The sequence below is a fragment of the Muntiacus reevesi genome, chromosome 10 (assembly GCF_963930625.1).
Source record: "Muntiacus reevesi chromosome 10, mMunRee1.1, whole genome shotgun sequence".
NCBI lineage: Eukaryota > Metazoa > Chordata > Mammalia > Artiodactyla > Cervidae > Muntiacus > Muntiacus reevesi.
In genome coordinates this window covers 10,697,907-10,721,597 of record NC_089258.1, presented here as the reverse complement: position 1 = coordinate 10,721,597, position 23,691 = coordinate 10,697,907, and the positions used below count along the sequence as shown (strand labels likewise).

General features: G+C 40.0%; 1 protein-coding gene and 1 non-coding gene across 2 annotated transcripts in view; one reads left to right on the top strand and one right to left on the bottom strand.

Moving 5' to 3' along the window:
* Positions 1–23,691, bottom strand: part of NTRK2 (neurotrophic receptor tyrosine kinase 2) — a 388,739-nt gene that overhangs the window by 132,495 nt on the left and 232,553 nt on the right. The window lies entirely within an intron of this gene.
* On the top strand, positions 20,257–20,328 carry TRNAW-CCA (transfer RNA tryptophan (anticodon CCA)). Its single transcript has one exon. It is a non-coding gene; the product is annotated as a tRNA-Trp (tRNA).

Genomic DNA, 23,691 nt, shown 5'->3' with positions numbered 1-23,691 from the left:
TAAGTATTGATATGGTTCAGTCTTGCTTATTTTATAGGGTTCAGAACACTGTTTAAATTTTTAAAATTATAAAAGAGCTTATAGTAATTTATATTTGTCCCTTCATTTTGGGGGTCCTATCTGCAAGTTAATTGTTGGGACAAACCTTAATTAAATGTGTAACTTGTGATGGGACATTTTCTTTTTTAAAACTGCCATGCTGTTTACAATGTTCCTCTTAGTAATTTTATTTCTAGGTTAAAATGTATGCTGTTCATTGGCACAAATGGCTCTTCCCTCCTGTTACCTACTCACTCATCTTTTGATCAATGTGCTGCTTCCTCATGCTTGAAAAAAAAGTGTTTGTACTTAAATTGATGGCCATCTTTGGCTGTTAAAAACTCTTTAGCTGAAGATTTGAGGAAATGAATTTTAAGCGGATCAGTTAAATGAGGACTTTGCATTATGATTTTATTCAGGTTGCCCTCTGTTATCTTAGAAGAGCTGAGGAGGCTTCATTTCTGATTCAATGATTGGAGAAGATGATATTAAAGATCCAATCCCTGGAAAAGTTGACAATTTATCATTAAACTCACACCTGCAAATATATATAAATATATTTTTTAAATAGCACTGTTGGATCCTCTCAAAGAATGCCTCTGAAATGCAGCTGCTGTGGCTGACTTCAGCTTTGCTCACTCTAGAATTATCAACCCTCAGAGCCACAGATCATGTACAAAGTTAAAAAGAAACCATGGAAAACAAGCTCTCACTGTGCCCATGGAATTCTTAGGACTCTTTGTGGTGGTTCCAGATTTAAGGATGAAAATGTCAAGAATATCCTTTCTTCATAATCCTCAACCCAATGAACATACCCCAAAACAGAATCTTTCACACACCCTGAACCTCAGGAGGGTAAAAGAGACAAGGGCAGTATCAGAATCCCAGTCAGAAACAGAAAGACTGATTTCCCATCCCCTCTCTTCTATTCACTAGCTATGAGATATTGAATTAGTCCCATACCCTTACAATGGTTTTCTTATGTTTTAACTAAAGAGGTAGAACTACATGACCTTTAAGATCTAACATTCTGAATGTGACTGTGGCTATAGAGACACCAGCACTTCCTTTCCTTGATATGAATGAAATCTAATTTCCATCAAGAGAAGCATTTGGTACTGTGTCTCATAGGTAAAATGGAGCAACGAGATATCTGGCTTGCTTGAGATGTCCCCAGACTGAGTTGCTCCCTTATTATGGCCTCCTTCCTTTGTATCCACCCTGATGGGTATTATTACATCAGGTCTCTCCTTGGATTTTCTAACTGGCCCTAAAATACAGGCCAGGCAGGGAGGTTTTTTCCATAGACCAAGGAACTAAGAATTTGAGGAGCTTAGCTTCCACACAACAGGGGACTAGACTCCCAGTCTGTGGGCTCATGTATTATACTGTTGCTGTGTTCTTTGTCCAGACACATTCCCAGACTTCACTGTCCTCTCTGTCCCTAACTCTATTGCTCTTCCTTCCTTTCTCCTTTGTTTTCTCTATGACTCAAAATAAGCAATAGAAATAGAAATGCCTATGTAAATAGTATAGAGTAGTTTGGCATGTTATTTGCACAACTGGTTCAAATTCCTGACCTACGTTCAAATATGTTACTCAAACAATGCCCTTTTGAAAGACCTAAATAGATATCTCTCCAAAGGAGATCTACAGATGGCCGACAGGAACATGAAAAGATGTTCAATACCACTGATTACTAGAGAAATGCAAATCAAACCCACAGTGAGGTATCACCTTGCACCAGTCAGAATAGCCATATTAAAAATATTTACAAATAAATAAATGCTGGAGAGGGTGTGGAGGAAAGGGAACCCTCCTATACTATTGGGGGGAATAGAAGTTGGTGCAGCCATTATGGAGAACAGTATGGAGGTTCCTTAAAAAAACCTAAAAATAGAGCTACCATATGATCCAACAATCCCACACTTGAGCAAATATCTTGAGAAGATGAAAACTCTCATTCAAATATATTCATGCACCTCAGTGTTCAAAGAAACACTATTTGCAATCACCAAGACATGGAAACAGCCCAGGTGCCCATCAACAGATGACCAGTTTAAGAAAATGAGGTGTGTGTGTGTGTGTGTGTATGTACACACAATGGAATATATTGTGTGTATATATACACACACAATGGAATATTATTGAGCCATAAGAAAGAGTCAATAATATCATTTGAAACAACATAAACAGACCTAGAGAATGTCATACTAAGTGAAGTAAGTCAGACAGAGAGAAACAAATATTATATGCTATATATTATACATATAGCATATATTATATGCTATATGAGGAATTAAAAAATAATATAAATGAATCTGTACACAAAATATAAATGGACTCAAAAGCATAAAAAACAAATTATGGTTACCAAAGGGGAAAGAGAGGAGGGGAGGGATAATTTGGGAGTATAGTGTTAACAGATACGATCTACTATTTTATAAAATAGATAAACAATAAGATGCTACTGTATAGCACAGTGAACTGTATTCAATATCATGTAATAACCTATAATGGAAAATGATCTGAAAAAATAAATTGATACATAACTGAATCCCTTTGCTGTACGCTTGAAACTAACCTAATGTTGTAAATTGACTCTACTTCAGTAAAAAGAAAACAAAGCCCTTTTGGCCCTCCATGATACAGTCCCAGGGATGGGAACGTCAGACAGAGGACTGAGGCCTCACAGCTGGAAGGGCAAGTGACCTCCCAACTTGCCTGAGAGAGGAAAAACAATCAGATCATAATGACTGACAGGCTGTTAAACATTCTCTTTGTATTGAAGGTACATATTTAAAACTCACATAGAAAACACATTTATGATTTCCAGTGGAGGAGGGATAAATTAGGGGGATGGGATTAACATATACACATTGCTATATATAAAACAGATAACCATCAGGGGCCTACTATAAAAAAACATGAAAACAAAAACATTGCTACCATCCATGCCTAGAGTCCTATGCACACCCCCTTCAGATATTTTAGGCACACATCTCCTGTAATTGCCTGAAATACATGTTCAGTTTTTGATGGAGAGTTACTGTAGAATTAGATAAGGGAAAGAATAAAATCTCTAAGTCATTAGAATTTTCTGAAAAATCAATACTCTTGATTGTCTTTAATAGAACCATACTTAGCATTTCTCAGTGCAGTGAGACAAGCATCCATGATGGCATATTTCCAAAGGAATTATTAAGGCATCAGTTTTGAGAATCCTTACCCTCCCCAATTTCAGTACTCAGATCACTCAAAAAAGGGCACAACTGTACTACCCCAGACTCTGCTGGCACTAGAGATGAGCATCTTGGTAAAGCAAGCCTTCATTCAGAAATAAACTGAATGAAAACAATAGAAAAGCTCTTTCCACAGTAACTTTACAGCCACTATATAATTCTTCAAGTCCGAGTGTGTATATAGCAAAAATAAGGTCCTTTTGTCCAGTCAGAAATATCTACTTCATCTAAATACATTGTTCTCAGCCACAGGCAGACTCAATTTTTTATATCACAGTGTCACTTGGAAAATCACAAGTAATTACAGACACAGCCCAGAGATATTGCGGGTTTAGGTCCAGACTACCACAACAAGGGGAATATCACAATAAAGTGAGTCGCATATTTTTTTGTTTGTTTCCCAGTGCATGTAAAAGTTGTTTCCTCTCTACTGTAGTCTGTTAAGTGTGCAATAGCATTTTGTCTAAAAAACAATGTACATGCCTCCATTAAAAATACTTTATTGCTAAAAAATGATAATCATCCTCTGAGCCTTCAGCAAGTCACACTGACCACAAATTATCATAACAAATACAATAGTGAAAAGTGTGAAATATGTGAGCGAATGCTGCTGGGAAAATGGTGCCAATAGAATTGTTCAACACAGGGTTGCCCCAGATCTTCACTTTGTTAAAAAAATGAGAGAGGGAGAAACCATAGTATCTTTGAGGCAGAACAAAGTGAAGTGCAATAAAATGAGGTGTGCCTGCTGTAAGGAGGAGACAGTTTTCTGAGGAAGCAATGACACCATGGATATCAGCTGTGAGACAGAAGCAGGCTCCTGCAAGCCCAGGGGCCAGACATATCCAAGCCAGTATTTTGTGACTTTAGCAAATCTCCTCACTATCTCTCAAATGGTAAAGAATCTGCCTGCAATGCAAAAGACCGGGGTTCGGTCCCTGGATCAGGAAGATCCCCTGGAGAAGAGAATGGCTACCCACCCCAGTATTCTTGCCTGGAGAATTCCATGGACGGAGTAGCCTGGTGGGCTACAGTCCACGGGGTCACAAAGAGACAGACACAACTGAGCGGCTGATACTTTTACACTTTCTTTCCCAGTCATTTCCCACTAATACATCAGAGGTTGTAGAATTTCCATCAAAGACGAATCTGTCTTACAAAGGGGGCTTTCAAAACCAGTTATGGATGTCATGGAAAGAATCAACAGTAGCAGACAGAAGCCCTCATCTCTGTCTGATCTATAGGTTTTTCTGCCTCTGGGTTTCCTTACAAGTCAAAAGGAGCACCGCACACAAGAGAACGGGTCTGGCTTTCTACCCACCGCAAAGCTAGGCCACAGTTGCCATGGTTACAAAGACACGACATCTCTGGTCTTCCCCTCACAAGCCTTTTCAGTTGTCATTTAGTACATCTTCTTCATATCCCTGTGTGACAGGAATGAAATCCATCACTGTCCCAGCTAACGTGGGGGACAACCACCCTGTGAGAAATGGGATAGAAGTGCCCCCAAGAAGTGACTTAGGGGGTGCGGGTGAAAGGCTTGCTGCTGTGTCCCATCCTTCTGGGTCCTAAGGCACTGACTACACACCTAACAGGCATTATTCTCAGCCTCACACTGTTTTTGTCCAGGGACAGGACTAGAGGACTAGCACCCAAGGGACTCTTGTGCCTGATCAGGTGAATGACGGTGGTGACTGGTGTTAGAGGCTCCAGAGCAGAAGTCAGAACCACAGCATAAAGAATGTCACAACAGTACCCACAGCATGGGCTCCCAGAGGATATAGGGCCTCAGTTCAGTTCAGTTCAGTCGCTCAGTTGTGTCTGACTCTTTGAGACCCCATAGCTTCCCTGTCCATCACCAATTCCCAGAGCTTGCTCAAACTCATGTCCACTGAGTCAGTGATGCCATCCAACCATCTCATCCTCTGTTGTCCCCTTCTCCTCTTGCCTTCAGTCTTTCCCAGCATTAGGTCTTTTCCAATGAGTCACTTCTTCACATCAGGGGCCAAAGTATTGGAGCTTCAGCTTCAGCTTCAGCATCATTCCTTCCAATGAATATTATGGACTGATTTCCTTTAGGATTGACTGGTTTGATCTCCTGGCACAGTGGTTAAGAACTCGGGCTCAGAAGGAGATCTCTGGAGGGCTAGTCTAGCTCTTCCATTGGCTAGGTGTCTATCTAGGAGAAGTCACAGCACCACCTGAGGTTTGCTTGCCTCCTATGTGGAACGTGGATAATGGGGTTAGTAATAGCGGCATTTCTTGCTTAGATCTGTGACCATGACTCCAGGAAGAGCCAGACAAGTACCTCTAAGAAAGAAGGTGTCCCACTCACCCCCCACAGGATACCCATTTCGCCTGCTCCTAACTTTCAGCTACTGTCATGGAATTCACCAGGGCTTCTTGACTCTTCACCGACCCATGTCCTCTCACCTATCCTAGTTAGCATCCTCCCCATCCTTCTCACCAGGAGCCACTCCTGGAGAAAGGCAGAAGAACAAGAGCTTTGCCACCTGAGACATCTTGAAGTGGGGGCTTTGAGATATCTCATGATTAAATTTTAAAATGTATGGTAGGAGGTCATTTATGTAAAATTGTAGTCAAAAGGAATGGGTTAAAAAGGGCATTAAAAAAGATCAATTTCTTTTAAAAAAGCAGACCCTTCAAATGCACTTGTACTTGGTCAGTCTCCTTTCAGAGATGTGTTAGAGGAACTAAATATGCCAGAATCCTACAGGACATGAAATCTCTTTAGAGACACACCACAGAGGTCTAATGTGAGATTACTTCTTTCTTTCCAATTTAGGGGGATTTCACAAGTCATCAGAATTGGGTTAGTTTGGGGGAAGAAAATATGCGTTTTCAATTCCCATCACTGCAGACTCCATCCATCCAACATCTTACTGAGCACTTCTGTGGTGCCAGACAGTGTTTTAGGTACTGAGGGTGCAGCAGTGGGTAAAGGAAACTTTTTACCCTTGTGTAAGGGGTGAGGAAAATCCCTACCCTTGTGGGGTTTACATTCTTGGCACAGTGCCTGATGCATGGACGCATGCATGGACTTTCACCCTAACAACCAGATCATCCTGCTAGATCTAAAGTGGTTCTATAATTTCTTTAACAAGTGGAGCCATGTATATAACCAAGGTTGTTATGTTCAGAAAAAAATGTTTAAAGCAACAGATCTTGAATTGTTTCACAGAAAACCTGTCAACAGAACAACAACAAAACAAGACAGAGAGAGAGCAGCTTGCTCAAATGCGGGCAACCTAAGAATACTAGAAGTCCTGTTTAAATATCAACATAGAGACTTCCCTGGTAGTCCCGTGGTTAAGACTTCACCTTCCAATGCAGGGGGTGTAGGTTCAACCCCTGATCAAACAGCTAAGACCCCATTTGCCTCCAGCCAAAAACCAAAGCATAAAACAGAAGCAAAATTATAATAAATTCAATAAAGACTTTAAAAAACTGATCCACATCCAAAAAAAAAAAAATGTTTTAAAAAAGAAAGAAATTAATATAGACAGAGAAAACAATCTTATGGTGATCAAAGGGGAAGGTGGCAGGGGGGTATAAATTAAGAGTTTGTGATTAATACATATACACTACTACCTATAAAATAGATAACAAGGAACTACTGAACATAACAGGGAACTATACTCAATATTTTTTAATAACCTATAAAGGGAAAAGAATCTGAAAAAGAACATCTATAAAGCTGAATCACTTTGCTGTATACGACATTGTAAATAACTATACTTCAATGAAAAAAAAATTTTTTAAGAAATTAACATAAGCCTCTGAAAGAGAACAATATATCACACTCTTTAAAAATCTTACCGGATGAGTTTAAGATCTCGGAGCACCACTCACCCTTTATTGTTAGATAATAATTCTCCAAACGGACTGCAGACAGCAAACAAGCCCCTTATTCAAACAAGCTTCTCCAGGAGGGAGAGGGGAAAGGGGAGCAAAAGAAACCTGGCAAAGACCAGCCTTCACAGTGCTCCCATCCTTCTCTGCAATACTCTATCGATTGGCTCACACTCCCCAAAGATCTGAAACATTTTATAACCAAGACCATAATTGAATGCCATCAGGGGTTCATGGGGACTTCCCTCTTTAACATTTAAAGAGGCGATAAGCACTAGTTTAAAAGCCATAAACCTGACCAAGAAGCCAAGGCAGTCCTACAGATGGATTCTGCCCTTCCGATCCCTGCTTCTTAATGGTGGCCACAAACACCTGGCCACTGGCTCCAGGGACACGCGGAGCGAGTTCCCCATCCCTCCTCTAGGGTTTGACAATCTGGCTGCCGAGACAGGCCGACAAGCAGGAGAAGGAAAGGAGAGCTGCTTGGGAAGAATCATTTCCAGGGAAAAGCAATTTAAAAAGCCTTCCATCAAAAACTGCAGACGGGACAGGTAGTGGATCAGATGTGCTAGGAACCTCCCACCCTCTCCACTGCTAAATTCACATTCAGGCAACATCCCTGGCTTTAGAGAAAGGGGAAGTCTCTGTACCAACATCACTGCTTAAACATTAGAGCTGAAAAGTTGCAGGATATGTCCTTGACATTTAAGACATTAAAAAAAGAGTTTAAAGTCCACGGAGCCTCTTGTCTTTCTTTTTATCTTACGGCCAATATGCTGCACCTCCCCACCCTTCACTTCCTCCCCCGTCCTGAGTTTGGTAAGTTGTACACTTATTTGCCGCAGGTTGTCTTAAGATCTAAGCATTATATTTTCCCCATTATTCTTGGTAGTTTAGTCTGTCAGTCGTGTCCGATTCTTTGTGACCCCATGGACTGTAGCCTGCCAGGCTCCTCTGTCCATGGGATTCTCCAGGCAAGAATAGCAGAGTGAGTTGCCATTTTCTTCCCCAGGGGATCTTGCTAACCCAGGGATCAAATCCAAGGCTCTTGCCTTGGCAGGCGGATTCTTTACCACTGAGTCACTTGGGAAGCCCATAGATCTGTATATTTTCCTGCAGTTTTATTGCAGCCATGCCAAGTTGCCAATGCATTATCTTCTCTGATGCCCGTCCAATTTCCTTCTCTCTATTAAGTTTTGTCTGCAGCTAATTAGAGGAAAGGTTTATGAATTGTGTCCCAATCTTGTATGGTTTTTTTGAAGTCTTCATAGACAATATTATAGATGATTGATTGTATCTGTTGTTTTGAGATGCATATGGCATTTTATTAATTTGATGTCTGTCATCACTCATGTTTCCATGTATTTGTAGATTAGGCTTCATGGTAGGATTTTTGGAAAGGAACGGTTTCTTGAGTGATAATTTTACATGAACACCATATTTCCAGACTGGAAAACTCAAGGAAGCTTCTTGCTCTCGGCCAGCCTTAAGCAAGGCACGCTGAAGTTCAGATAGGGTATTTCAGGGGAGGTAGGGGTAGACAGGGAATCTTCCTGTTATTTGCTGACTGATCCATGTAATGAGATAGAACAGTAAGTTGGGACGACTAAACTGCAATAATCCCCTTAAAATTGCTCCACTTTGCCTTCGTTCAGCAACCAATGACCTATTAAAGTACAAAGCTAAATAAAATCATCTGTTAGTAGAGATAAGCGTGATTGCTACTAGTCTGGTTATACAAACTGTGCCCCATTAAATTAAGCATGTGAGATGCAAAACAAAGAGAACCAGCTCACAGTGGGCATGTGTTCAAGGCATTGTAGCAGCAGCTTTCTCAGTGCACAGCGCAATCTATTAAAACTTCTCTGAGTATGGGATCTGACTAGTGCATACGATTTCCAGGCAAGACTTTTCATTTATCCGAATAACAGTGAACATCTTCACTTGGGAACCTACTTGCTTCACAGCCTGGCCCTCTGGACTTCATAGCCTAATGATACCTCCTTGCAGCACTCGGTTGGAGAGGCCTCCTGGGGTGAACTTCATCTGGGTTGCCCTTTCTTTGTTACTGTATGTACTTCATTAATCTTGGAAAGTAGAGGGGACCTGTTTCTTGTCACTGAAAGAGCCCTGTGGGCTTGGAAAAGCCTCAAAGATAACATCAGCTCCCCATGCAGCTCCTTTCCCTACACTGGAGGCAGAGCCCGCAGTGTCTTGCCTGGTTAGCCAAGAATCTTCACCCTACTCAGGAAATACACATCGTTCTCCTTCTGGATTGCTCTGCATGCCTTGAAGCAAACTCCTTCCTCCTTCATCTCAGGGAACAGCCAGAATAAAGCCAATAATACAGGTCTGATTGACAGACACAAAGGCAGACCCCTAGTAAACACAGCCAGGCCTGGAGTTCACGTGGTCTGGGTGTGCGTCCCCAGCCCTCTGATGGCTGCCACGTGCCCACCTGCACGTCCTCATCCACTTTGTCATCAAGAAGCTGCTGCTGCTGCTGCAGGCTTGAAGGGGCCAAAATCAGCACACAGGGTCGACTGGCCACAAATTGCTGAACAGCCAAGGATGACTCCTGGAGCAAGAATCCCTGCTTCTCTCTGAGGCAGCAAATGGAGCCATAGCTCTCAGAGCACAAAGAATTACACTTTCACAATTTAAGATTTTTGAAGTATTAGACAAAGAAGCCCACTTCTCATCCAGAAGACATGTATAGTTTCACTAATAAAAGGCTCTAGAATAGGCAAAATGAATCTAAGCCTTAAAAAATCGGAACAATGATTGTTTCTGATGAGGGGGTGGAGGGGATTGACTGGCAAAACACAGGAGGAAACTTTATGGGGTGATAGTAAGGCTCTGGGTCTTGATAGGGATTTGGTTACACAGGAGTAGGCATTTGTCAAAGCTCATTGAATAGGACATTTAGGACTAGGGTAATTCATTCATAAAAGTTTCATCTCAAACAAATTAGGAAAGAAAGAAAGAAGGGGAAAGAAGAAGAGAAGAAAGAACAGATGAACGGAAGGAATAAAGGAAAAGAGAGAGGGAGGAAAGGAGGAAGAGAGGCAGGGAGAGAAAAAGAGAGACAGACCATAAATAAATATTGAACTCTAACTTTTGTTTGTTGATGTGTTTAGGGTTGAGGTGTTCTGTTGTCTGCAGCTTACTTTGAAATACTTCTAAAAATGCATGGATAGATGATAAAGAGGTCTTCATTGGAGAATCCAGATGGGTTTAGGGATGCTCACTGAACCATTCTTGAATCCTTTTGTTAATAAAATACAGGTAATAGAAGGAAGAAATCCAATTCTGCTCTTTAGAAGTCAAGTTTCAGAGTTGGTAATTTGGGGGATATGGCAAGGGAGCCTCTCACCCAGAAAGAAGGCCAAGACATGAGAGGTAGGGCTATCACAAACAATGGTGGTGCACACAGCTCTTCCTGGACATTGCATGGATTCTGTTGCTCGGGGCCTCTCTCTCTCTCTCTCAGCTCTGCAGGGCTGTAATATACAATTCTGCTTGGCAGCAGAGTTCAAATAACTTAAACAAGAAAAATGTCCTTTGGATAATTTGCAGACTTTGACCTGAAATAAGGGCAGATGCATTTAGATATATGATTTGTTTTCTGGCTGCTGCGCTATTTCAAAGTATCCTTGTTACTGCTTGTGATGGAAAACGCCCCCACCATCAGGGAAATGAATCAGACTGGGTTACTAAAACCTTACCCTTCAGCTCTCCTGCCTAATATCCATCTTACTATCATATTGACCTAAGTTCACCTCTTTAAAAAAATTCTTTTAGTGTGATACATGCTGTAAAGAATTTTTTTCTTTTTTTTAAGCAGACTATATTGGCTGAGCCAAACAAGCTAAGTTACATCCCTGGACACCTTAACAAAACAGCGTCCTTTTAAAATTTCTATAAATTCTAATTTATAACTCTCAATTCTAAGGACTAAAGAATGAGAACAAAGATATGAACATCAATAAAAATGACTAGTATTTGCTTTGGGATTCAGTCCTAGATAAGTGAGATAAATACATGAACCAACCATCTAGTGTCTCCTAGATGTATCCCACTTTCCTCCCAGATTAGCCCTCCTACTAAATTCCAAGACCCAACCAGACAGACAGCTGAGAAAAGAAGAAAAACCTGCAACTCGCTTTCCTAAATGGCATGTCCATGGTAGTGTGTCAAGGTTAAGTAAAATCAGAGTAAATATTACCATAACTCCCATAAGAGTTCATTTTACTTGACTGTCCAGGGAATATATTTTTATACTAAAATATAACACATATATTATGGGGCAGTATGCAGAATTCCCATATTGTAGTAGACTGTTACTTTGGGGGTCTCAACACACTCTGACTCCTTATTGTCGTGTTCTTATGTGAACTCCAGACTTTGAATCCAGACCAGCTCTAGGATCTGATTTAACCAGTAGAGTGCAGTGAAAGCAAGACTCTGCCGGTTCTAGACCTTAACACTTAAGGCCTTTCAGCTTTCAACACTGTGCTTTAAAAAAAAAAAAAAGTTTGACTACCTTGAGTGTTTCATGCTTTGAGAAAGCACAAGCGTCCATTTGCAGAAGTCCACGTGGAGGGGAACTGAGTGTCTTGACTGACAATTCTAGCTGAATTCCCAGCCAGCTATCACACAACTTGCTGCTGTGTGCAACAGACCATTGTGGACCTTCTTTAAGTCCAAGCCAACACTGTATGAAGTAGAAAACCTCCTGGTCAACCCACAAGACTATGAGAATTAATCCATTGTTCTTGTTTTAAGCCGATAAATTTGGGGGCAGTTTGTTACTCAGAATTAGATAACCAAAGCTTATGTTTAAAAATAAAATTTGTGATTTCAAGGAAATGTTAGAATTGAAAAAGGCATCTTACTTAGAATTATCCCCTGAGACCTCTATTTACCAGTCAAGGTAGTTCAGTGAAGATGATCAAGAAGCATTTCCTCAAAATGCAATTCATGAGAAGGTGATCCCCTAGATTCAGGTGTATTTCCTAGTTATTATATGATCAAGAGGAACCTAAAGTCCAATGCCTTTGGCAAATGATCAGAGATAAGCATTTTTTAATCCTGCCTGTTCATACCAAGGTGATTGTTAATGGGATCATTTCAAGACATTATGAAGGCAGGAACCTCATTTATATCAGGCATTCTCTCCTAGATCTCTTATCATTCCTCCCTCAAATTACTGTTCTTCTAAGAGCCTCTAGCCATATGGCCAGTTGCAACTAATCCTAGACCGGGAGAAAAGATCAGGAAAGTCTGGTCTATGTCTGTTATATCCAGGATAAAGAAACTAAAGCTACAGCTAAGAAAGGGACTCTCACTCCACCAGTGCATCAAATGGACCCTTCATAGCAAGACCTTTAACACCTCCCAGTCAGATTAAATCTCTGAATTAACATAAAGAAGCCATGGCCCAGGTCAGGACCCATCACATGAGGACAGTAGGGGTTATAGTCATTAGCACCGATCAGTCACACCCTTGGACTTTATGCAGAGCACATGGTCCGGAGCCTGAGCAATGGGAACCTGAAGTGACCCAAGTTGAGGAAGAAAAGAACAGGAGACATAGGAGAATATCTATTGACCACAGTGAGCCATGCATTAATGCACTGCAAATCAGTGAAGGTGATTTGGTGAACCAGAGCAGGTGGGTATTCCTATCTACATTTGTGCATACTGCGATGATGTTGACAAAGTACTTAGAATAGCAGCTGGCTCTTAATAAATACCCCAAGGCATAGCCATCAGTATTTTTTATTGTGTAGTTAATATCATTTTATAGAGTGGAAACTGAGGCTTATTATGGTTATGTGACGTGCCCAAGACCACACAAAAGCAACTGCGTGGGGCCAGGATTAAAGCCTCAATCTACCTGATGCCACTATCTCCATACTAGGAATAAGGATGGTGTTGTAAGGAAAGTAGTTTCCTCCTGGCAATGGCTGAAAAAGTGACACCTTTAGACTATGCTCCAATGATATGTTAAAGTTATGTGGAAATTCAAAATACAAAAATTTGGCGGGTTCTGTTAAAAACATCGAGGATATTTTAGAATGACATGAAGGGGAAAATTTCTTAAAAGATGTATTTTTAAAAAGTCATTACTTTCAGTAATTACAAATGAAGAAAGTTCATCTACGAGGCAATTAACTAATAGATAAAGGCTGAGCTTTGCAAGGATTTCAACCAAAGCAGATTTTGTAACCCATGATTTGTCGTGATAATAGACTCAATATTCTACTATTATGGTTGGACGTCTGGGGTCAGGTCAATTTCACAGTGCGTGACACTCTAAGGATGAAGCCCCACCCCCTGGGAATTTTCCTAGGGTCCATGCCCAGGTGCTTGGTGATGAGTGATGGAGACAGAAGTCTTCAGGTGCTCTGAGGTGGGAGAAGCTGGGTCTTCATCTTTTCTCTGCCACTTTCTCCTGAGACTTCAAGTCTTACTTAAACTCTCCAAGTCTCATTCTTCTTATCCCTAAGAAATTGCCTGAGTGCGAACTTTATCTGAGATAATGTACGTGGAAACAGTTCAAGGTAAGTCTCAAAAAATTTCCTTTCCTCACCCCTTTCCAGAACTGGTTAAGTTCCTCTCTAACATCTAAACCCAAGAATAACATTTTCTTCTTCTTTCTTTACCCTGACTGACTTTAGTTTGCCTTGTTAACTACTTGGAAATTAATGAGGCAGAATTTATTTTGTTTTCTGTTCTACTCTGTGGTTTGTCAAGAAGCCATGTACCTTAAAAAATGGGTTTTGTCACTTCTTGTAAAATTAATTTGAATCTTAAGCAAATAGGACACAAAATAAGATCATGTGTCCTTCTTTTTCCCCATTATATCAAGAAAATAATCTGCCACCTCCAGTAACACTAATAAATGATCTTTCCCTTAAAGGAAAAAAAAAAAAAAAGTGTAAACTCAGTCCTTTTGTCTAATCCCAATGTAAGAGATTTTTCTACTGGGGGTCCAAGCCAGAAAGCTGAAATCTAGATAACAAAGCAAAGCTAAGAATGGACGCTGCCATCTTGCTGGAGATTGTTATCTAACGTCCTAAGAGACAGTGACTAGCAACAGCCAGAAGGAGAAACAGCATCTGGGGCCACACACAGGACTCCAGCTTTTACATCACTGATATATTTGGTCCGGCAATGGAAAGAATGTTCAGAATAGTCAAGATGCAGGGAGGCTGCCATTTTTGTTTTTGGATATAAAATAATTTTCTTCCTGAATCTTAAATAATTTGACTCCAAGGCTTTACCAGCTGTCATTAAAGATGCTAGTATCATTTTTTAATTCCTTTGACAGCAGGAAAACAGCTCCTCAAGGCGGCCACTTAATTTCGTGCTAGTCACTTGATGATGAATAGGTCTCTAGATCTTTGGCAGCTGTTGGCCAGATTCACACCACCAGGGGAGGATGCAGGATGATGGTAGATAAGCTCAAGTCAATCCCTAAAAATTCCTTTGCCTTGAAAAACTCACTTAGGGAAAGCACCCGGCTTAAGGGGATGAGAAGAAAAAAGCAATACACACATTTGGTTACAAAACACTAGTTTTGGCCTTTGCAAGAACCTCTTCCATTTCCTGAAATATGATCCATTATCCTAAAATAAAATGTGTGACGAAATGACACAAGTCATTGATTTTTTTTCCCCCCTTAGATGAACCACATACCTTCCGCCCAAGCAAAATTTATTCTCAGGAACAGCGTCCAAACCCACGCGGAATCTTAATCTTTTGTTCAAACCCCACATACGTTTTACCCTCAGTAAGTTTAGGCAGAAACTGATAGCTAATGCTTTTCATTAAGCCAGTCAAGAAAAACTGCTTACCGGGTTTTACTCCTTCATCAGCCTAACTAATTACACCCATTCACTGTTCCTTTCAGACAGAGATTTCAAATTCCGACTCTCAAAGACTCACACCACCCAAGAGACATCTGCTTCCTGGCTCACTCTGTCTCCTTTTTATATTACCCAGTGAAAAATACTCGGTGGCCCAGAAAATGCCAGTTAAGCAAAACCTGGAAGCGAGAACTTCCAGGTTTCAAGCTGGTGAAGGGTCAGGTCAAGAAGGTGTTGAGATAAAGGTCATGGGAGATGGTGAGATGGAAGACAGAATGGAATCTTCTCAGTCAACACACTCAAGGAAAAGCATTCGGCCTCCAGATTCCAGTGACCAGCCTCAGATACCTCTGCATGGTGACAAAATGAATGTAATGTGCACATGTTACTGAGGCCAAGTTGGCCTGAAACACTCTGAGGCACAAAGTTGGAGTGAGGACTCCAAGAAGGACAAAAGCATGAGGTTTGAGTGATAATAACTATGGCTGAACTTGAACACCAAGCCTAGATAGTTTTCAGGTAGCAATTCCATTTCTCCAAACCATTAAATGTGGGATATTCTGGAGATTTGGGAACCAACAGCTCCACAAACTTGGGAAACAACTTCCCATTCACAGTCCAAACTAAGATCCCATAGATCCCCTAAATCCAAACTAGGGGAGGGAAGGAATAGAAGTTTGGGATTAGCAAATGCAAGCTATTATATATAGGATGAATAAACAACAAGGTCCTACTGTGTAGCACAGGGAACTATATTTGATATCCTGTGACAAACCATAATAGAAAAGAATATGAAAAAGAATATACATATATACACACACACATATATATATAACTGAGTCATTTTGCTGTATAGAAGAAATTAACACAACATTGTAAATCAACTTTAATAAAATCAACTTCAATAAAACTTTTTTAGAAAATAAAAAATATAGAAAAGCTTAAAAAAAGAAAATATGGGGGTACAACTTCAACTTTATAAAGTATAACCTTAACTTTCTAAGTAAAATTCTTTGTTTGGGAACTGCGTTAAATGAGTCCACACCGAATTCTTCATAGTAGTCACAAAGATCTACAAAATCATAGTGTTGAGCTAAAGAATGAAAATCGATTTCCCCTGTGCAGTGTATACTGAGTTCTTTGAAGATGTGATCTTTCTGGCTAAATAATCTATTGGTAGAAACAATGTAAAGAAGCAGAGCATCTTCAGAGTTGCTGTTGGAAAACTATTTTGAACACTGGGTTTACAAAACCTCATAGGAAATAGGTCCTCCTGACGCCTCTTTCTTCTAAAGCTGCCCAAGCTGACTCTTGTTTATGCTTTCAGCTTAGGGCTTTCATAAGCGCATGACATAGTGCTTCTCTAGATTATTAAAAGCAAATAAATAAATAACTTCTACTACAAGTTCATTTCACGTACTCAATTTATTACAGCACAAAGAACACCAGATGTGGTTCACATTTATATTGCATCTTTAATAATAAATATCTAGGGGTACTGAGATTGCGCATATGTGATAGCCTTACTTCACAAAGCTGTGTAATAGCTGGAGATCATGTTTTGAGGGCCTGATCTCACTATTTAGAACTTGGTTCTTTTTCAATGATTTGTCACTTGAATCTCATTTTGAAGGGATTATCAGAATACAGGCTTCTGGCCTTTCAATTTTCAATTAGTGAGGTCATATTTTAAAGGCTTAGTAATTTTTGATCAACGAATCACAGATTTCTGAATCGAGTGGCTTGAACGGGTGATAGTAATCATCTCTACTTCAGAGAGTTATAAAGTACTGGTTAGTCCAGGGGCACATCTCAGGCTAGCCAATGACCTATTTCTTTCCACTCTCTTTGGCTAAACTAAGAAGCAAGAGAAGAACCTTTTCCCATTAGTTTCCTTACCTCTCAACCACATCCAGGATATATTTTATACACTGCATATTTAGCTTTGTGGCATTAGTTTTTACGTTTAACGTTTTGAGAAGGCACTTCGATTCTGAGAAATACAAATAATAGCATCATTGCAAAATACCCTATTTGCACTAAACTATAATAAATAAAGAAAATGTTTAAGATCACCCTTCCTGGCACTATCCACCATCTAATCAGTGTTAAGTGTCTGTGATCAATTGTGCCTAACAAATTGCTCAAGCACCATAAGCATTATGAAAAGACCACAGTTTTATTAAACACTGGAAATTGTATTTTTCCCAGTGGTTTTACTGTAAGATAATGAACTCCCTGTGAGTGGCGGCAGAGATGCAAATTCAATTTTTCACAAGACTCACAAATACCATGATATATTATGCTGGTGGAGACACGGTCTCTGTCTAGACGAAATGAAAAAATTGCCTCGGATTTAGTAAATGTGTATAATTAAGAAAATATGAACAGCTAATCATCAATATTGCATGCATGTCTGTATCGCCAATCTTGTTTTTTTAATTTTAAATTCTAGTTGAAAGCTGAGCCACTTCTTCTGGGTTTCAGGTTTCACTTTTCAAAGAGACGATTGATATTGATGAAACCAGAAGGCACTCTAATCAGGCCCCAAAAATGTACTAACTTTTCCTTAAATTTTTCTTTCAATTGAGTGGCATGCCTGGGTTTTAATTTATAAGAGCAGGCTTTATTACACAAATAAGCAGACACTGTCTGGGGGGACAAAATTGAAGCAGCTCTGATAGTTTTATTAATTTATTTGATTTACTTCTGGTTTCCCTTACCCAATCTTATTTATGTCAAAGTAAGTTGAAGCAGAATTCATTATGTAGTGAAATCCAATTTGAACACTTTTTATTGGGACATGGTGATTCAATCATTTCTCTCCTTAAATCCTATTATCTCTTCTCACATTATTTTGTACAGATCAAATCACATAAGATGAAATTCCAAAAGAAACTTAAGATGTTCTGGACAGGGATGAAATAATATCTGAATAATTCCTTATACTATGAATACTATTGTACCACAGTTAACATTCTTATCATTTTTCATTCTAGTAGCATATTTTCACTGAAGAAAATTAACTGAGTTAGCAAACTTTCTTAAGTAAACTTTTGAAGCAATATTAGTTTCTAATTGATTTGATGTAGTATTATCAGAAGTGCTGAATCTAATCTGACCCTGTTCGGGCATTTTGACACTTGGTTTATTATGTGTAATAAAAAATTTGCCTATTCCTCTTTAAATAGTAGAGTTTAGGAATTCTCAAATTTTGGTAACTTTATAAAATGTTTGTGAAGAACTATTTATCTCCCTGTGTCATTGTGTCAGGTATATTGTTAGTATGTCGGGACTCCTCAAGTCATAAATGAATCTAGTTACCAAAGTCCACTTCCTTGTTAATTATTTAGAGTCTTTTTCTCATGGAAACACTGAAGTTATACATAGAATGACAAGACTATCCCCTAAATGCCTTTTAAACACCTGTGCCACCATACCATACCTTCCAAATCACAGTTTCTTTGTTTTAACCCATCATGAATGAAATTATTTCCATCTTTAGAGACCTGTAAAAGCTCTATGCAGACCAGAGAGGGTAGCCAAATCCAGCAATTCAAAAGAAAATGTTGCCTAACTTCTACTCCTAACAGAATCAGAGGGGAATTTAACTTGTTAGCCATGTCAGATGCCTGGTGAAATACAGATGTATTTTTTCCCCCAAACTACAGTCAGATTACAAGTACAACAATCATATATATGCCTTCATGTGTTCCTTCAGTTATTCACCACATATTTATTATGCAAAGTCCTGGACACTGCTTTAGGAGCCAGAGATGCCAAAGCACTTGTGTGTCCACTGAACAGCCTGTGATTGAAAACTTACAAAATTGTCATTAAGTCTTTCCATCTGCAATTTTCAATATCACTCAGTGACTACTGCCACTCAATTCCTCGGTGAGACATGACTTCCTGAGTATACACATTAATCATCCAATATATGACTATACATGCTGAACCTAATCTGAACTTGCATCCTCAGCACCTCCCTACCCCACCCCATCCTAGAGTTTTCTTTGTTAAAGATTCCAGGTAGTATTATTAGCCAGAGATTTGTTTAATTTCATTTCCTTAGGAAATTTTCCATATTGGCAAATGGGAGATACACGTAAAATACACATAATGCTTATTCCAGGGTCAGCAAAAGACTCATCAAATTCTCTTTAGAAATATTTCAACTCTGCTTCTCTGATGCCTCATCCTCTTTAGTCTCTCCAAGCCACTCTTGGGCTGCACTTCCATAAACACTAAAGGGCTGCCCAAGCTTTGAAGGTTTGTGCTGACATAAGCATGGAGGTTCAGGGGGTCTAGAAATCTCCAACAAACAGTAGTTTGATTGTGTCATTACTTGTTATGATGGCCTCTGAATGGCAATTGAATAATTCATACCCCAAATTCTGCTCTTTTCTAAGTTTTTTTTTATTTATTCATTTTTAATTGCAGTATAATTGTTTTACAATCCTATGTTATTTTCTTCTAAGTTTTTTTTAAAAGATAATTAGGAAAGTAAACAGTGGATCAGAAAGAATTTATTCATTTTGGCTCACCTCACCATTCTCATTCACCTGCCATCATCACGCACAGTGAAGAGTTGCTATGTGATGTTTTGGGGAAGCATGTACTATTCTACCTAATAGGAGACAAATATGAGGTCATATACACAAATCTGTGGGAGCAGATACACCCATGATAAAGTAGATACCTTAAAATAACACCTCCTCGATGTCCCCTGACCTTATTGAATGTCCAGATGAATGCTCTTCTCATGGAAAAAATGCCACTCATCAAAGTGATTCATGGTTTTTAAAAAGACTCCTTAAAGGCTAAATATCTACAAGAATCTTGACCCCTTTCAAGTAGGCAATTTGGAAACATGGATCTTTGCATGGAAAATGAAAAAAAAAAATGAGTCATAGAGGATGAACCAGAAATGTGATTCGTCTGCCCTACAAAATGTTCACACGTGGCTGGCACCGAAATTGGCTGTCTGTAGAATGGTCATCGAGAAGGCAATATTAGCCTGTGTCTTCTTGGTCTTCCTGGGGCAGAGTAACCTGGGAAGGTGCTGTGGGTGCCTTGACACTTGCAACATTGCTTTATAAAGCTCAGTAAATGTGTGCACTTCAACTGGCTCCTAGAACTCTTGGCACTCTGAACTCTGTCTTTGGAGAAACAGACATCAAGTTCACCTATGAAAAGTGATATGCTCATCTTGGAGGAGGGCTTCCCTGGTGGCTCAGAGGTTAAAGCGTCTGCCTCCAATGCGGGGGACCCAGGTTCAATCCCTGGGTTGGGAAGATCCCCTGGAGAAGGAAATGGTAACCCACTCCAGTATTCTTGCCTGGAGAATCCCATGGATGGAGGAGCCTGGTAGGCTACCATCCACAGGGTCGCAAAGAGTCGGACATGACTGAGCAATTTCACTTCACTTCACTTATCTTGGAGGAATGAAGGTGTTCAAGAAAGAGTCAAAGATCTATGATATATGATTCTTTTCCTAGGATTTTCTGAAATAAGACAAAAAAAGGCAAACTTTTTAGAGTGGGCTGAGCTAGGGGAAGGCTTCCCAGGTGGTGCTAGTGGTAAAGAACCCTCTGCCAATGTAGGAGATGTAAAAGATGCGGGTTCAATCCCTGGGTCAGGAAGATTCCCTGGAGAAGGACATGGCAAACCACTCCAGTTTTCTTGCCTGGAAAATCCTGTGGACAGAGGAACCTTGTGGGTTACAGTCCATGGGGTCGCAGAGTCGGATATGACTGAAGCAACTTAGCATGCATGCACGCATGGACGGGGTGGGGGAAGTAGGATTTAACGTGATTTTAACTAGCAAAAAATAAAAGTAAGGGTTTATTATTATTTATTTATTTATTATTCATGATTATTTCATGTTTCTAGTAATGACTCCATCAAGAAGACCTACCTGCTGCCCCAGTGGGCTCTGCTAACCTTACATTAGAGAATGGGCCTGGGGTCAGTCTACCACTGGCTTCTTTCTCCTCTAACAATAAGCTCACTATCTGCCATCTGGCACTTCCCTGCCTGTGTGTTTGAAGGTTAACACACTCAGCTTACCTTGATCAGCTCACATGAAAGGTACAACACCAACAGTACAATTCCTCTTGCAGAGTTTGAAAATTGCTCTCCATTATTTTTGGAAAAGGTCAGCAGGAGCCCCCAGCTGGAAAGAGCCCCAGACTTAAAGGAGGCTAACTGGGGACTGAACAGAAACTCTCCCACATTAGGACTGTAATTTGGGTTCATTATTTCCCCTCCTAGCCTCTCTGAGCCTCAGTTTTCTCATCTATTAAACACAGTAATAATATCTATCCTGCGGCGCTGACAGGGTTTCATTTGTTTTTTATGTGAAAATGCAACTCGTAAGGCTGGGCACATAAAAGGCATTCGATATTGGTTGCTTAAGATAATCAAAAATGCACACATTACAAAAGGGGCTCATGGCACTAAGGAATAGGCTGAGTGAAACTGGAGTACTTAAAATCTCAAAAGGTATATCTCGAATTTATCAAATCTCATACTAAAATTCCAAATGTGGGAAAATGAAGCAATATCTATTATCTAAATTTCACTTTTATTTTAAAGTTTTATCCAGTTTTTTTCTAGATTAATTCTCAACTTTGCTAAGAAGATCTCCTGACCCTCCTCTCCTTTCTGCCTTTTTAAAAGAATCTTTCTCATTCTGTCTTTTCTTTCTTTCTCCTTCCCTTTCTTTGTTTCTTTTCTCTCTCTTTTTGGCAGTCTTGCTCATTTCCTCACTCTGGAGAGTCACATATGAAAAAAAGTCCATCAGAAGATGAGAGTGCCCGTCTGTGCAGATATTTCAGCAGACAGCACTGGATGGTTAGTGCTGGGGATGCTGAAGCTGGCTGATTCAGAGGAATGCATCTCCAGGGACAGATGAGATGTTGGGAGGGAGAACAATTAGGTCAGGAATGCAGGAAAGAAGAGAAGCCTGAAAGCTAATCAGCCCAGCAGCTAATGTACACAAAATGGCATTTTGCAAAGACCAGAGCTTTACACAAGATCCTGGCCGGGAGTCTTGAGTCTAGGGCTGAGTTAAAGTGAGCAGAGTGAGATTCTTGCCCTGTGCAAAAAATTTAAGGGAATACCCCAGATTCAGTCATTAACATGAATAATGTTTTTTATTCTCCATTATTTATTATCACTTTTTCAGTGAGTTGATGTACAGTATCATATAAGTTTAGATGTACAATATAGTAATTCACAATTTTTAAAGATTATATTCCATTCATAGTTAGTATAAAACATACTAAAATATTAAAGCATTACAATTAATGTCTTAATGCCATGTTTTTAAAAATTAAACATTAAGAAAACAGTTGTGAAGGAAAAAATATGAAAATTTTAAAGCCAGGATTTGACCTTGGATTTGCAGCACTCATCCTAATCCCTGCTTTCTCAAGTCTGTGTATTAAGAATTTTGAAATTTTCTTCATAGGTTTTTCATTAATTTTTGTCTTTTAAAATATTGCATTCAAATGAGATTTATCTTGACTGCTGATTTTGTTTGGTGCTCCTTTAAATTCTGCACTTTAATTGAGGGCCTCACCCATATTACCCTAATGCTAGCTCTGCCAGGTACAGTGGGGGCTGTCTGAAAGCCCAGAGGAGCTGCTTGGAGCTAAATGGGAGTCAAATGGAGACAACTTCTAGGATGCTGTTGGTGGTGCTTTTAGGAATCCCAACACTGAACTAAATTCTCAAGTTTATGTAAGAATAACTATTAGTTGGTGATAAAAAGTAGGCAACGGACACCACAAATCTGACACTCTTGTTTTTATTGGCATAAGAGTTTGGCTCTGAATGATTAACTACATCACAAATTCCAATGCAACAGATTTCATTTCCATCAACAAACCTCTACAGTAAAGATTTCCAAGCTCCATTATCATTCATACATATGCGGGACAAGCCCTGGAGATTCTGAACACAGTAAAAGAATGCAGATCATGTTTCAGGCCCACTCTTTTCAAACATAAGAGAGGGAAATAAAGGTAAGCAACGTGTAGCAATCAGCAGAGTCCCCTCCCTACCCCACCTCCAAAGATCCTGGTGCAGCATCAGAGGGCACAGCAGCTGAGATCAGCACTGCCAGGCAGGAGGCAGGAGCCCAGCAAGTGGTAAGAGGCTCATTGCTTGTTGTGGGGAAGCAAGAAGACCTTCAAGACAGGACCACACTAACACTCAGACTGGGTGCCCCTTAGCTGAAGTGTCTCCTTGGAGAACATCATCAATGTGAATTCACACAAGCCCCCTCTTTCCAAAAGTGGGCATAAGGTATGAGGACGACATGGATTCATCCCCAATCCTACAACCCCTCCCTAGCTTGGCCCGCACACAGAAGCTTGGCCCTCGATAACACGGAGCTCTTCTAAGAGGACAAAAGAGGGCCCCCTGGGATGTCAACACCAAGGACTATACTCACATATCAGCGATCAGACCCCAATCTGGCTAAGATTCACTTTAATTAAAAACTTGGGACTCAATGTGCAGGAAACAGCAGAATATACACAAACTCAGAGAAGACATATGGTTCAGGAAGTGAGTGATACAGTTATTCCCTCTGCTACTTGGCCATCAACTTCCTCAAAGTCCAGGAGCTCAGGAATCTAAGGCAGAGC